Genomic DNA, 10,196 nt, shown 5'->3' with positions numbered 1-10,196 from the left:
AGATCCCGAAAGTCGATACAAATCCTGACCTTCCCGTTCTTCTTAAGGACCGGGACGATATTGGCAAGCCATTCTGGATGTTGCTCCTCCCGAACGAAGCCCGAGTCAATAAGCTTCTTAACTTCGGATTCGATCGCCTCCATCATTTGCGGACGAAACCGTCTTTGTTGTTGTTTGACAGGTTTGACATCCGTCTTGATATTGAGACGATGCACTGCTACGTTTGGATCGAGCCCTGGCATGTCTTCATAATTCCAGGCGAACACATCGATGTACTCCCTAATAAGAGAGATTAACTCCTCTTTTTCTTCGGGCAGGAGACTGTCGCTAATGAATATCGGCTTCGGATTTTCCTCACTTCCCATATTCACTTGGACTACTTGATATTCGGTAGGAGGTTCTCTTTGTTCGAACCTATCACCGTATTGCATGTTTAGGTGATGAACCCACGGATCTTCCCATGTCGGCATCTGATCGTCTTCCTCTATTGTACTAGGATCGACCGTAACCATGTTCGACATCAGCTTCTTGAACATCTCACCGATACTAGAATCGGAATCCCAAGCTGAGGAATCGGATGAGCCTCCATTTCTAGCTTTGTTAGCAATTTGATCGATGATTTGCCAGCAACATTCATCGTCGGATGAGGAGACATAACCGAGACCTCTCTTGTGACGATAATAATCATCGGGTTTTCCCTTCGGTACATAGGCCATTCGAGGTGGAACTCGCGGACCTCGACCAAAGAAAAGACCCTCTCCGAGTGTGAAGTCATACCCATACCTTTCCATCATATCGCGTGCTTTCGCATCATATCTAAATAGATGAGGGGCAGGTTTATCTTCATCGTCTTCCTCTTCTAAGAAGTGATCGGGTATCGGAGCTTCTTTTCCTTTGCCGTATACGACTTCTTTTCCACTCCATGTTCCCGCGGGGATGATAAGCGTCGCTCCGCATGGATCTTGTACCTGTTTTTTCATCAGACAAAATGATTGAAGAGGCATATATAAGTCAGGGTTATCATATAGCTCTTTAGTGACATCATCGAGACACCTCGAGTACTCTAAATCATCGTTTATTGATAGTTCTTCGGCAAGTTGCCAATTACAACTATTTTCCGATGATTTATCATCGTCAAGATTGATTACAATGGGTACAATGTCATTAAGTACAAAACCACCATCGTAATCAAGCCCAGTTTCGGTATCAGCTTCATCTCCGCTGTCCGTTCCTTGGGCCGATGGTTCAGTATCGGATTCAGCGCCGTATAAAAGGGAATCGGTGAAGTAATTCTCCAATCCCTTAAACGGTTGCTTATCCGCAACCACCGTCTTGACCTCATTATTCGAGTCTACGTACTTGAGGCATTGATGCAGAGTTGACGGAACTATAAGGTTACCGTGGATCCAAGGTCGACCCAACAGCAAATTATAGGACGTTTCTGCATCAATTACATAACAAGTAACTTCCGATTTTAAATCTCCGATCTGGCACTTGATTCGGATCTTCCCCAAGGGTCTAGACCCGCTGGTGTTGAATCCATAAATCGTAGTGCCAGTGGAGGCTAATTTACTCGTCGGGATTCCGAGATGATGCATCAATCGGAATGGCATTATGCTAACAGCGGAACCCGGATCAACTTGGATCCGGTTGACCATGCTGGAGCCAATGTGCCCGGTGAAGTACAAGGGCCGATCATGCTTCGAGTTCTTTGTTTGCATATCCTCTTTAGTGAAAGAGATGCATGGAAAATGATGCGCCGCTAGATTGCAGTGCTGAGCTGACGGCTCTGGCCCTTCAGGGGATGGCTTGATCCGAGTTAGAAAAGCTTCAGAGTCACTCAAGGCTTCTTGCAGCGCTTTCCTTGTATCCTTGGACAGGCGCAATAACTCGTAAAGGGTTATCCTAGCCGGGATATTGGCTAATTGCGCCATGATGTCGAAATGAGGTGGAGAGCTCGCATTCCCCGGTTTGTCTCTTCCAATCGGATGATTGAATCGAGACTGCCTCGGGTTTTGGGTCTCCTGGCGTAAAGGCTCTTTTCCTTTCTCCTTCTGTTGGACTCTTTCCGCGGCTATAGGCGTCGAGGGAATTGCTGCTATTCCCAATTCCGCCAATGTTTTGGACGGAGGAGTGTTGGTACCTAGTTGCTCGGAAGCATCCGGGTACTTGTAATGATACTCGTTACCGCTCCGAGTTGCAAGGGCTTCCTGTTCATCTTCGGAAAGTGGGAAAGCCGGAATTCTGTCATCGTCTCTTCCTGGAATAGCGGACTTTCTTCTCCTTGGATTGCTTCATTGTGATGACCCCAACGTCGATTAGAGCTTGGATCTTATCTTTAAGGGCGTAGCATACCTTGGTAGGATGATGCACCGCTCTATGAAAGGCGCAGTACTTTGGATCATTGACTCTCTTGGCGTCTTCTTGATCCTGGATCGGAGGCAATTTGATCTTGTTATTTTCAATAAGGTATTTGAAGATACCAGGAACTTCATCCTCTCTGAACGAATAGACTTTTGGGAACTTCGGCTCCGAGGCTTTTGGCTTCGGGGTCTGCTGTCGCCACCTTGATTGTTGAGGCGCCTTTTGCTGCTGTTGCTGCGGTTGCGCTTGCACCTCGAACGTTTGATTCGCGTCCACGGCGTTCGCATGCGCTTTTCCTTTACCCCTAGGGACAAAGTTTGGTTGCGGAGCGTTATTTGCTATTTGGCCCCTTTCCGCCCTCTTCCTCTTAAGGAATCGTTCGGCTCTTTCTCCTCGCACCTTCAGATCCTTCCAGGTTTTTGGTGGCGCCATTCCCATAGCTTCGAGGATGTCCAAGGACAGATTGTTGTGACAGGTCTCGAGGATGAAATCTTCGCTGACCGGATCCCTGCAATTCATTGCCTTATTTCGAAACCTCTTCACAAAGTTTTCTACTGTCTCACCATTCTTCTGTTTTCCCTCAAACAGAGTGCTGATTGAGACCTTAGTGTCGTCGTCGAAGAAGTTCGTCAGAAACATGTCCTCCATGTCATCCCAACTGCTGATGCTCCCCGGCTTGAGGCGACGATACCAATCGAAGGCCGCTCCGCGAAGAGTGCCAACGAATGACCGTACCATCAAGGGTTCATTGCCGGAGATTATTCCTAAGTGAGACTTAAAATATATTAAGTGTTGGGTAGGGGAACCCTTTCCATCAAACGGCGTAAAGTTGATTAAATTAAACTTTGCCGGATATGGAATTGATTCCCACTCCCTTGGATATGGACATGGTATGCCGGACCTTTTTACCTCTTGAGCGTTCATCAACGCGTTGATTTTGCTCTCCAAGTCCTTCATCTTCTTGTCTTCACTCGTTCCTATCTTCGAGTGGCTTTGGGAAGAGGTAACGTGGTCCTCTTTTGCATTATCATCTACAGAACCACCCCCATTGTCGTCGTTGACAGGGGGAATAATTATGTTGACATTATTCCCTTCTCGTTCATTCTCATCTTGATTCTGATGATTGGGTCGAGTGGGTTCTCCTTGGTGAGTTGTCAGAGCCGCGATCTGCTGGTCGTGCATCTCTCTCATTTGCTGCATGGCCATCTCCATCTCGAACTTGAAACTTTCCTTCTGCCTAGCCAGGGCATCTTCAAGCATCTTGGTTACTTGTTCGGCGCTGATCATGAGTGACGCTGATCATAAGTGATTCGTAAGGCTATCCCGCACTAGACGTCGTGTCATCGGATGCTATAGCCGAATAGGAGTCTAAACCATCATCTGACGATTCCTCTTCCCAAGGAAGTCCCTTTTGCATCCTTTGGTAATTCTTTCGCCTATTGATCCCTGACCGTAATCGAGTCATGCGCTGGGATGCTTCGGCAAGTTGATCTAAGCTAGAGTGTCGTGTCGATTTCCCTCTGCCGGTCATATTAGCAGACACCTCTAGGAATTCGTCCTCTTGGCGAGCGAACCTCTTCCCACGAAAATGCCTTGGCTTGGAAATCCTCTCGAACACCGAGACTCTCTTCGGGGTTTTAGAACAGCAGCATTCTGACAACACTGCCTTGATGAGGTTGGCACACGGACAGTGGGGTTCCGTGTCTTGAGCATCTTTCTTCCGAGACTTATTCATACTCCCAGCTCTATAGTACAACTCATCAGTTTGATAACTGGAGCAACTCATAGAGTGTTGGCATGATTTCCCGGGTATAACAACATCATCATCAGACGAGTGTACTTCCCTCTGGGGATGCGACGCTTTATTAGCGTTTCTAAGAGTCACTCGCTCACTTTTACGCCTTTGAGAGCGTGAAAGTCCAACGGGCTCTTGAACTTCAACTCGCAATCCAATGCGGTCGGTAATAGGGGCTTTCCCTTTGTTATCTTTCTTGGGGGGATTGATACGACCCCCAGCCTGGTTTATCGTTTGAGAACCTTTCAGCGGTCCCAATCGCTCCTTGACAGGTGCTTTGCCTCGGTTCTCCGGTAAGGGACCGAGACGATCTTTCAAAGGAATCTTTGATCTGGAAAGATCCACGTTCTTGCCTAACTCCGTAGGAGGTGCGGGAACGTGATCTAGATTTGAAGAAGCTTGGGTGATAACCCCACCCACTTTTGTCTTAGGTGCCGGGTTTGACTTTGGCCTCCACATCTGCTTGTGTTTTGACGGCTTCTTGTCCGTCTCCTCTTTCTGCATCTCTTCTGCTTTCTTCAGAAGGACCCGGGCATGCGCAAGCAAAGCGCGTCGCTTCTTGATTCGCTCCTCAAGCGTGGAGCGATTCCTCTTGACGCGGATCCATTCATTTGCCTCTGCATTAGAAAAGAGGTTAGTTGTCCGGCGTTGTTGCTCTTGGCGCTGTCTGGACTTTAGATCCTCATTATAGCGGATCCCGTCCATCGATTCTGCGGCTTTGGCTAGTTGTTTCGCGAGGCGTTGGCGCCGTCTTTGACGTGCCCTCTTTGATAAAGTTGGAGCACCTCCATCAGTCACCTTCGTGGTGGAGGGGAGATCTGCGACCTCAACCCCTTTGAATGCCGCAGGGATGCCACGGGGCACGGGTGCAGAAGCGGCGATGGGATCTTGGATCTTCAAGTTGGAGATCCCGCGAGCATTTCTGGAAGATGAAATCTTCCTGCGCCTGTTTGGAGAGGCGGATCTGGAGGAGGAGGAAGAGAGGTACTCTTCAAACTTCTGCTGATCGAACTCATATTCGATCTCTTCATTCACCCGGATCTTGAATGCCGGTTGCGTCACTCCGATCTCGGCAGCGAGGTCGGCGGCTCCCACTGTGGTCGCCAGCTTGTTTTCGGGGAAAGTTGCTGTTTTCATTGCTTTTGAATCTGTTACAACTTCAAGCGTTACAACAAGAATCGATAAAAAGTCGGTCTTTTTATAAGACCTCCTCGTGCAATAAAACAAAAATTACAATTTTATCGAAAATAAACACGAGATCACGTTTTGGTGCGGTCTCGCTTGCGTGGGTCTTTAGCCTGTGACGGGGACGTCAATATCCGTGGACCACCGGTAGGTCAGATCCGTTCCGAGAAAATCGGACAGAGTTTCGTCTATCCGCGAGGGGATTTAGAAACAGAACTTCGTCGACCCGCGTGGGATCGAGAAGCTATGAAGCTTATATCTCGGCTAAAGCGAGACACCAGCTCTACTTAGTATCACCGCTAAAGGGCAATACTAAGGAAAAGAAAAGGGGGAAAGAAGAAGACCCTTTTTCAAGAGGGGTGTAGGGTGTCTAGGAAAAGCCTAGACACCCCTAGGGTGTCTCCACAATTTGGAGACACCTCTGGGGTGTCTCCGAATTCTGGAGACACCTCTGGGGTGTCTCCACATTCTGGAGACACCTCTGGGGTGTCTCCGAATTCTGGAGACACCTCTGGGGTGTCTCCACATTCTGGAGACACCTCTGGGGTGTCTCCGAATTCTGGAGACACCTCACCTCTGGGGTGTCTCCGAATTTTGGAGACACCTCTGGGGTGTCTCCACATTTTGGAGACACCTCTGGGGTGTCTCCGAATTCTGGAGACACCTCTGGGGTGTCTCCGAATTTTGGAGACACCTCTGGGGTGTCTCTGAAATTCCGAGACGCTCCGTTGAGGTGCATTTGTCTGCTTCCGCCGTAAATTCTTCGTCCGAACTCGGATTTTAGTGATTCGAAGTGCGTTGGAAGCCGGACGAAGAGTTCTATCAGCTCCATTGGTTGGATTGCCCGTAGGATATACGAGGCAAGAAGGGCGCTGTTCCTTTTGTAAACATCGCAGGGTTCCCGATTAGCCCGTGCCTTCGAAATCAGCTCACGTAGTTCGTCGATTCACTTTACTCGTTCATCGACGTCAATTAAACTCCTGTGGATCGGATAGTGACGTTCATCGTCGTTCTTTGACATTGAGCTGTTTGTGGAGACCTACAGGCAATTTTCGATGCCTACATAACTCCCGATGTTGATTGTGAAGGCTGTTGAATTAGAGCTTTCATCGATCTACGTGAAAGCTTTCAAATTATAGTCTTCTTAAAACTGTTAGATTGTAACTTTCATCATTGATGTTTGATGGGGATCAGCTATCTGCAGTAATTTTTAGATAGCCTACAGGGAGCAAATCCGGTTTGATCCCAAATTTGACCGATTTACTTCCCTAATCTTAAGGAGTCTTTTTAGGAAGAGTTTTGTTATTTTTATTTTTGGTAAAGTTTGAGTCATAGTAAAAGTCTTGTTTCTTTTCTATTTAAGCAGAGTATTGTAAGTCCTAGAGGCATATCTTTTCATCATAAAATTTCTCTTTCAATATTTTCTTCGTGGATTCGGAGATCGTTCTTTGTGGATTCAAAGAACACTCTTAGTGGATTCCGAGGTTTTTACTTCTACGCTGCGTCAAACTTAGCTGAGGTATTTATAAACTAGAATTTCAATATTTATTTCTAGTTGAACCTGGGATAATTTATATTGTATTGCTACTGTCAAAAGAAAATACTCTAAAATAATTAAAACAGTTACTCCGCAAAAATACAATATAAGACATTTTCAGTAGGTAAAGCTGTGGAAACTAATGCCTGTTTAAGAGGAAAAGACTGAAGAAATATTGCTGTCAGATCTATGTATTACATCTTTGATTAGAACATTGTAATGAGAAAAGGTAAATAAACATAAAAATGATAGAATAATATGCAACAAATATGACAACCAATTTAATAAGAACAAAAACTGTATCCTCTCAAAAAAAGAGATTAAAAATAAAAGTATAACCACTCATATAACCAATCTATATTTTGTCAACATATGACCACCCATACTCTTTTCCATTTAACTTGTTGAAAACCCAAACAGCTCCTGATGAAAGGGACTCAAAAACCAAAAATAATTTATGAAAGCAAATGACTAAGGAATCAGCTGCGTGTAACTGTAAGGACAGCTGTGGAGTGGGGACACAGAGGAGAACCTGGTGGAGACTTTCAATCTAATTTGCCGACTTGCTAGAATGGTGCATCATCAATAATGACATGCATCTCCCAGAAACCCAAGAGGCTAGTTTATTGACTTCATTATTCAGAATGTGCGATGCACAAGTACTCCATTCGTTTAGACTTTTGTTGGAACTGAGATGCAAGCCTAGAGGAGGGTTAAATAGATTTGCTACCGATTTTGGTTAAAAACACAAAATATGCAGTGAAATAAATAACATAAAGGCAAAAAACAACTAATCAAGTACACACAAGATTTTATAGTGGTTCGGATGACAATCTCATGTCCGCTTTTCCTTCTCACGAAAAGGCTTCCTCACTTATGTCAAGAATTCTCCTAAATCACAATCCGATTCAGTATGCTTACAAAGATTACATCTTGAAATCTATCTCAAACTAGTCATATAATCTAACTCTCCACAGTAAGTAAACATCTAACCCTAACTAGTCCTAACCCTTAATTAATACCAGGTTGAGTATGCCGTAAAAACAAGTTTAAGACACAACCAATCAAACACAGTTAAGCACAGAAGATATGAAAGATGTTACAACAATTTTGATAAATAAGTCGTCTTTCGATGAATGTAAGTGTAGCACAATGAACAATGATGATGAATCCAAGGGAAACTCTCCTCACCAAAACAATCCGAAGATGTGCGCGACGAGAAAAAGTTTGTCAAGTCTCCGGGAGTTGAAACATTCAATAAAATCTCTTCTCAAATCAAAACCCTAGAGATCTCTCTTCTCTCTATTTTTTCAATAATATATAACCTTCAATAGATTAGGACAAATATATCCTTAACGTAGTCGAGTTTAAAGGTCAAAAGGAACGATAAATGACTATGATAAAAACATCAAATCTGCAATCAGCTAACTTTAGTGTCGATTGTTGCTCACCACCATCGATGGGTTTCTTGTTGTGCGCAGCGGAAATTTCGGCAGCACCTCCGGTGCGCAAGGTGCACAACAAGAGATTAGATCGAAAGAATTCATGTTTCACCAAGAAAACAAGAATCTGAAGCAGATATCTCAACAAAGTGAGAGATCGGCTCTTCCTCTCATCAGTTCTAAGACTGACCTGTCGAGGGATCCTACAAGCTATTACAAATCACAGCAAGAACACAAATTTTTACGTGGTTCGGCAAATAGCCTACGTCCACGGGGCAAGGAGGGGGAGATCTACTATTAGAGGGAGAGATACAATTGGGACCCACATCACGTGAACAATGTAACACATTGTTTCTCACAGAGGCTTTAGTGGGGCTAAGCTGGCCCACCCGAATGACCATAGATTCGTGTGTATAAAGCCTTCTCCCTAGGGTTTCGTGTGAAGAGTGCAAGGAGCCTTTTTTGTGAACTTGGTGGCTGCAGCAAAAATTGCGGCTACAGGTGCAAAGGATGAGGGGGAAAACGGCAGCAAGGCAGAGGAGCACGAGACTTTGGCGGCAAATTTTGAGAGCAAAGGGGTTTGTTTAATTGCGGCTACAGGGGGCAGTTGTGGTTAATTTTGTGCGAAGTCAGATGCTCAGGGACTGCGGCTGTAGTTGTTCTTTGATTTGTGCATCTCTTTGAGAGAGTATTTGTGTGAGGGATCTGAGAGTTTGTGAGAGGGTTTTATTTGTGAGATTGTAAACCCCAATTGTATATCTCCCTCTAATAGTAGATCTCCCCTTCCTTGCCCCGTGGACGTAGGCTATTTGCCGAACCACGTAAAAATTTGTGTTCTTGTCGTGATTTGTAATAGCTTGTAGGATCCCTCGACAGGTCAGTCCTAGAACTGATGAGAGGAAGAGCCGATCTCTCACTTTGTTGAGATATCTGCTTCAGATTCTTGTTTTCTTGGTGAAACAGGAATTCTTTCGATCTAATCTCTTGTTGTGCACCTTGCGCACTGGAGGTGCTGCCGAAATTTCCGCTGCGCACAACAAGTGGTATCAGAGCTCCTCCGGGTTAGACTTGGGAGCTTGTTTGAAGGATTCGCTGAAGGATTCCTATTTGAAGATTAGATCGACAACATGGGTGAAACAAGCACATCGGGATCGTCTCTTACGAAGATAATACATAGTTTGAGCATCAATAACATGAAGATTGATGTTCCGAAGTTCGACGGTAAGATTAATTTTGGATTGTGGAGGTGTCAGGTGATGGACGCCTTGGACGCTCAGAATTTGGAGGAGACTCTTGAGTTACAAGAGAAACCTGTCGATATGAAAGCTAAGGTTTGGAAGAAAATGAATAGTAGGGCGTGTGGAGTTATTCGATCATGCTTGACGCCGGATCTTATTTATGACGTGATGAACGAGACGTCGGCGAAGAAGATGTGGGAAACACTCAATAAAAAGTATCTTACTAAGAGCATTGAGAATCGGCTTCACTTGAAGAAGAGGTTTTACCAGTTCAAGATGAAGAGGGGAGTTTCCATTAGGGAGCATGTTAATAACTTCACAAAGCTACTTTCAGACATGGCTAATGTGGATATCATGGTTGAAGATGAAAACAAGGAGATGCTACTCTTGTGTTCGTTGCCCGATGATGATTATGGTACTTTTGTCCTAACTATGATTAATGGAAGAATTACTGTTAGTTACAAGGAGGTGACCTCAGCGTTGGTTACTTTTGTCCTAACTATGATTAATGGAAGAATTACTGTTAGTTACAAGGAGGTGACCTCAGCGTTGGTGAATTATGAGTTGAGGAAGAGTGTTGATGAGTCCTCCGAGAAGGCATCGGGAGATGCATTAGTAGTTCAAGGTCGTGGTTC

Source organism: Asparagus officinalis, chromosome 7 (genome assembly GCF_001876935.1).
Source record: "Asparagus officinalis chromosome 7, Aspof.V1, whole genome shotgun sequence".
Classification (NCBI taxonomy): Eukaryota; Viridiplantae; Streptophyta; class Magnoliopsida; order Asparagales; family Asparagaceae; genus Asparagus; species Asparagus officinalis.
Note: the sequence above shows the minus strand (reverse complement) of the source record.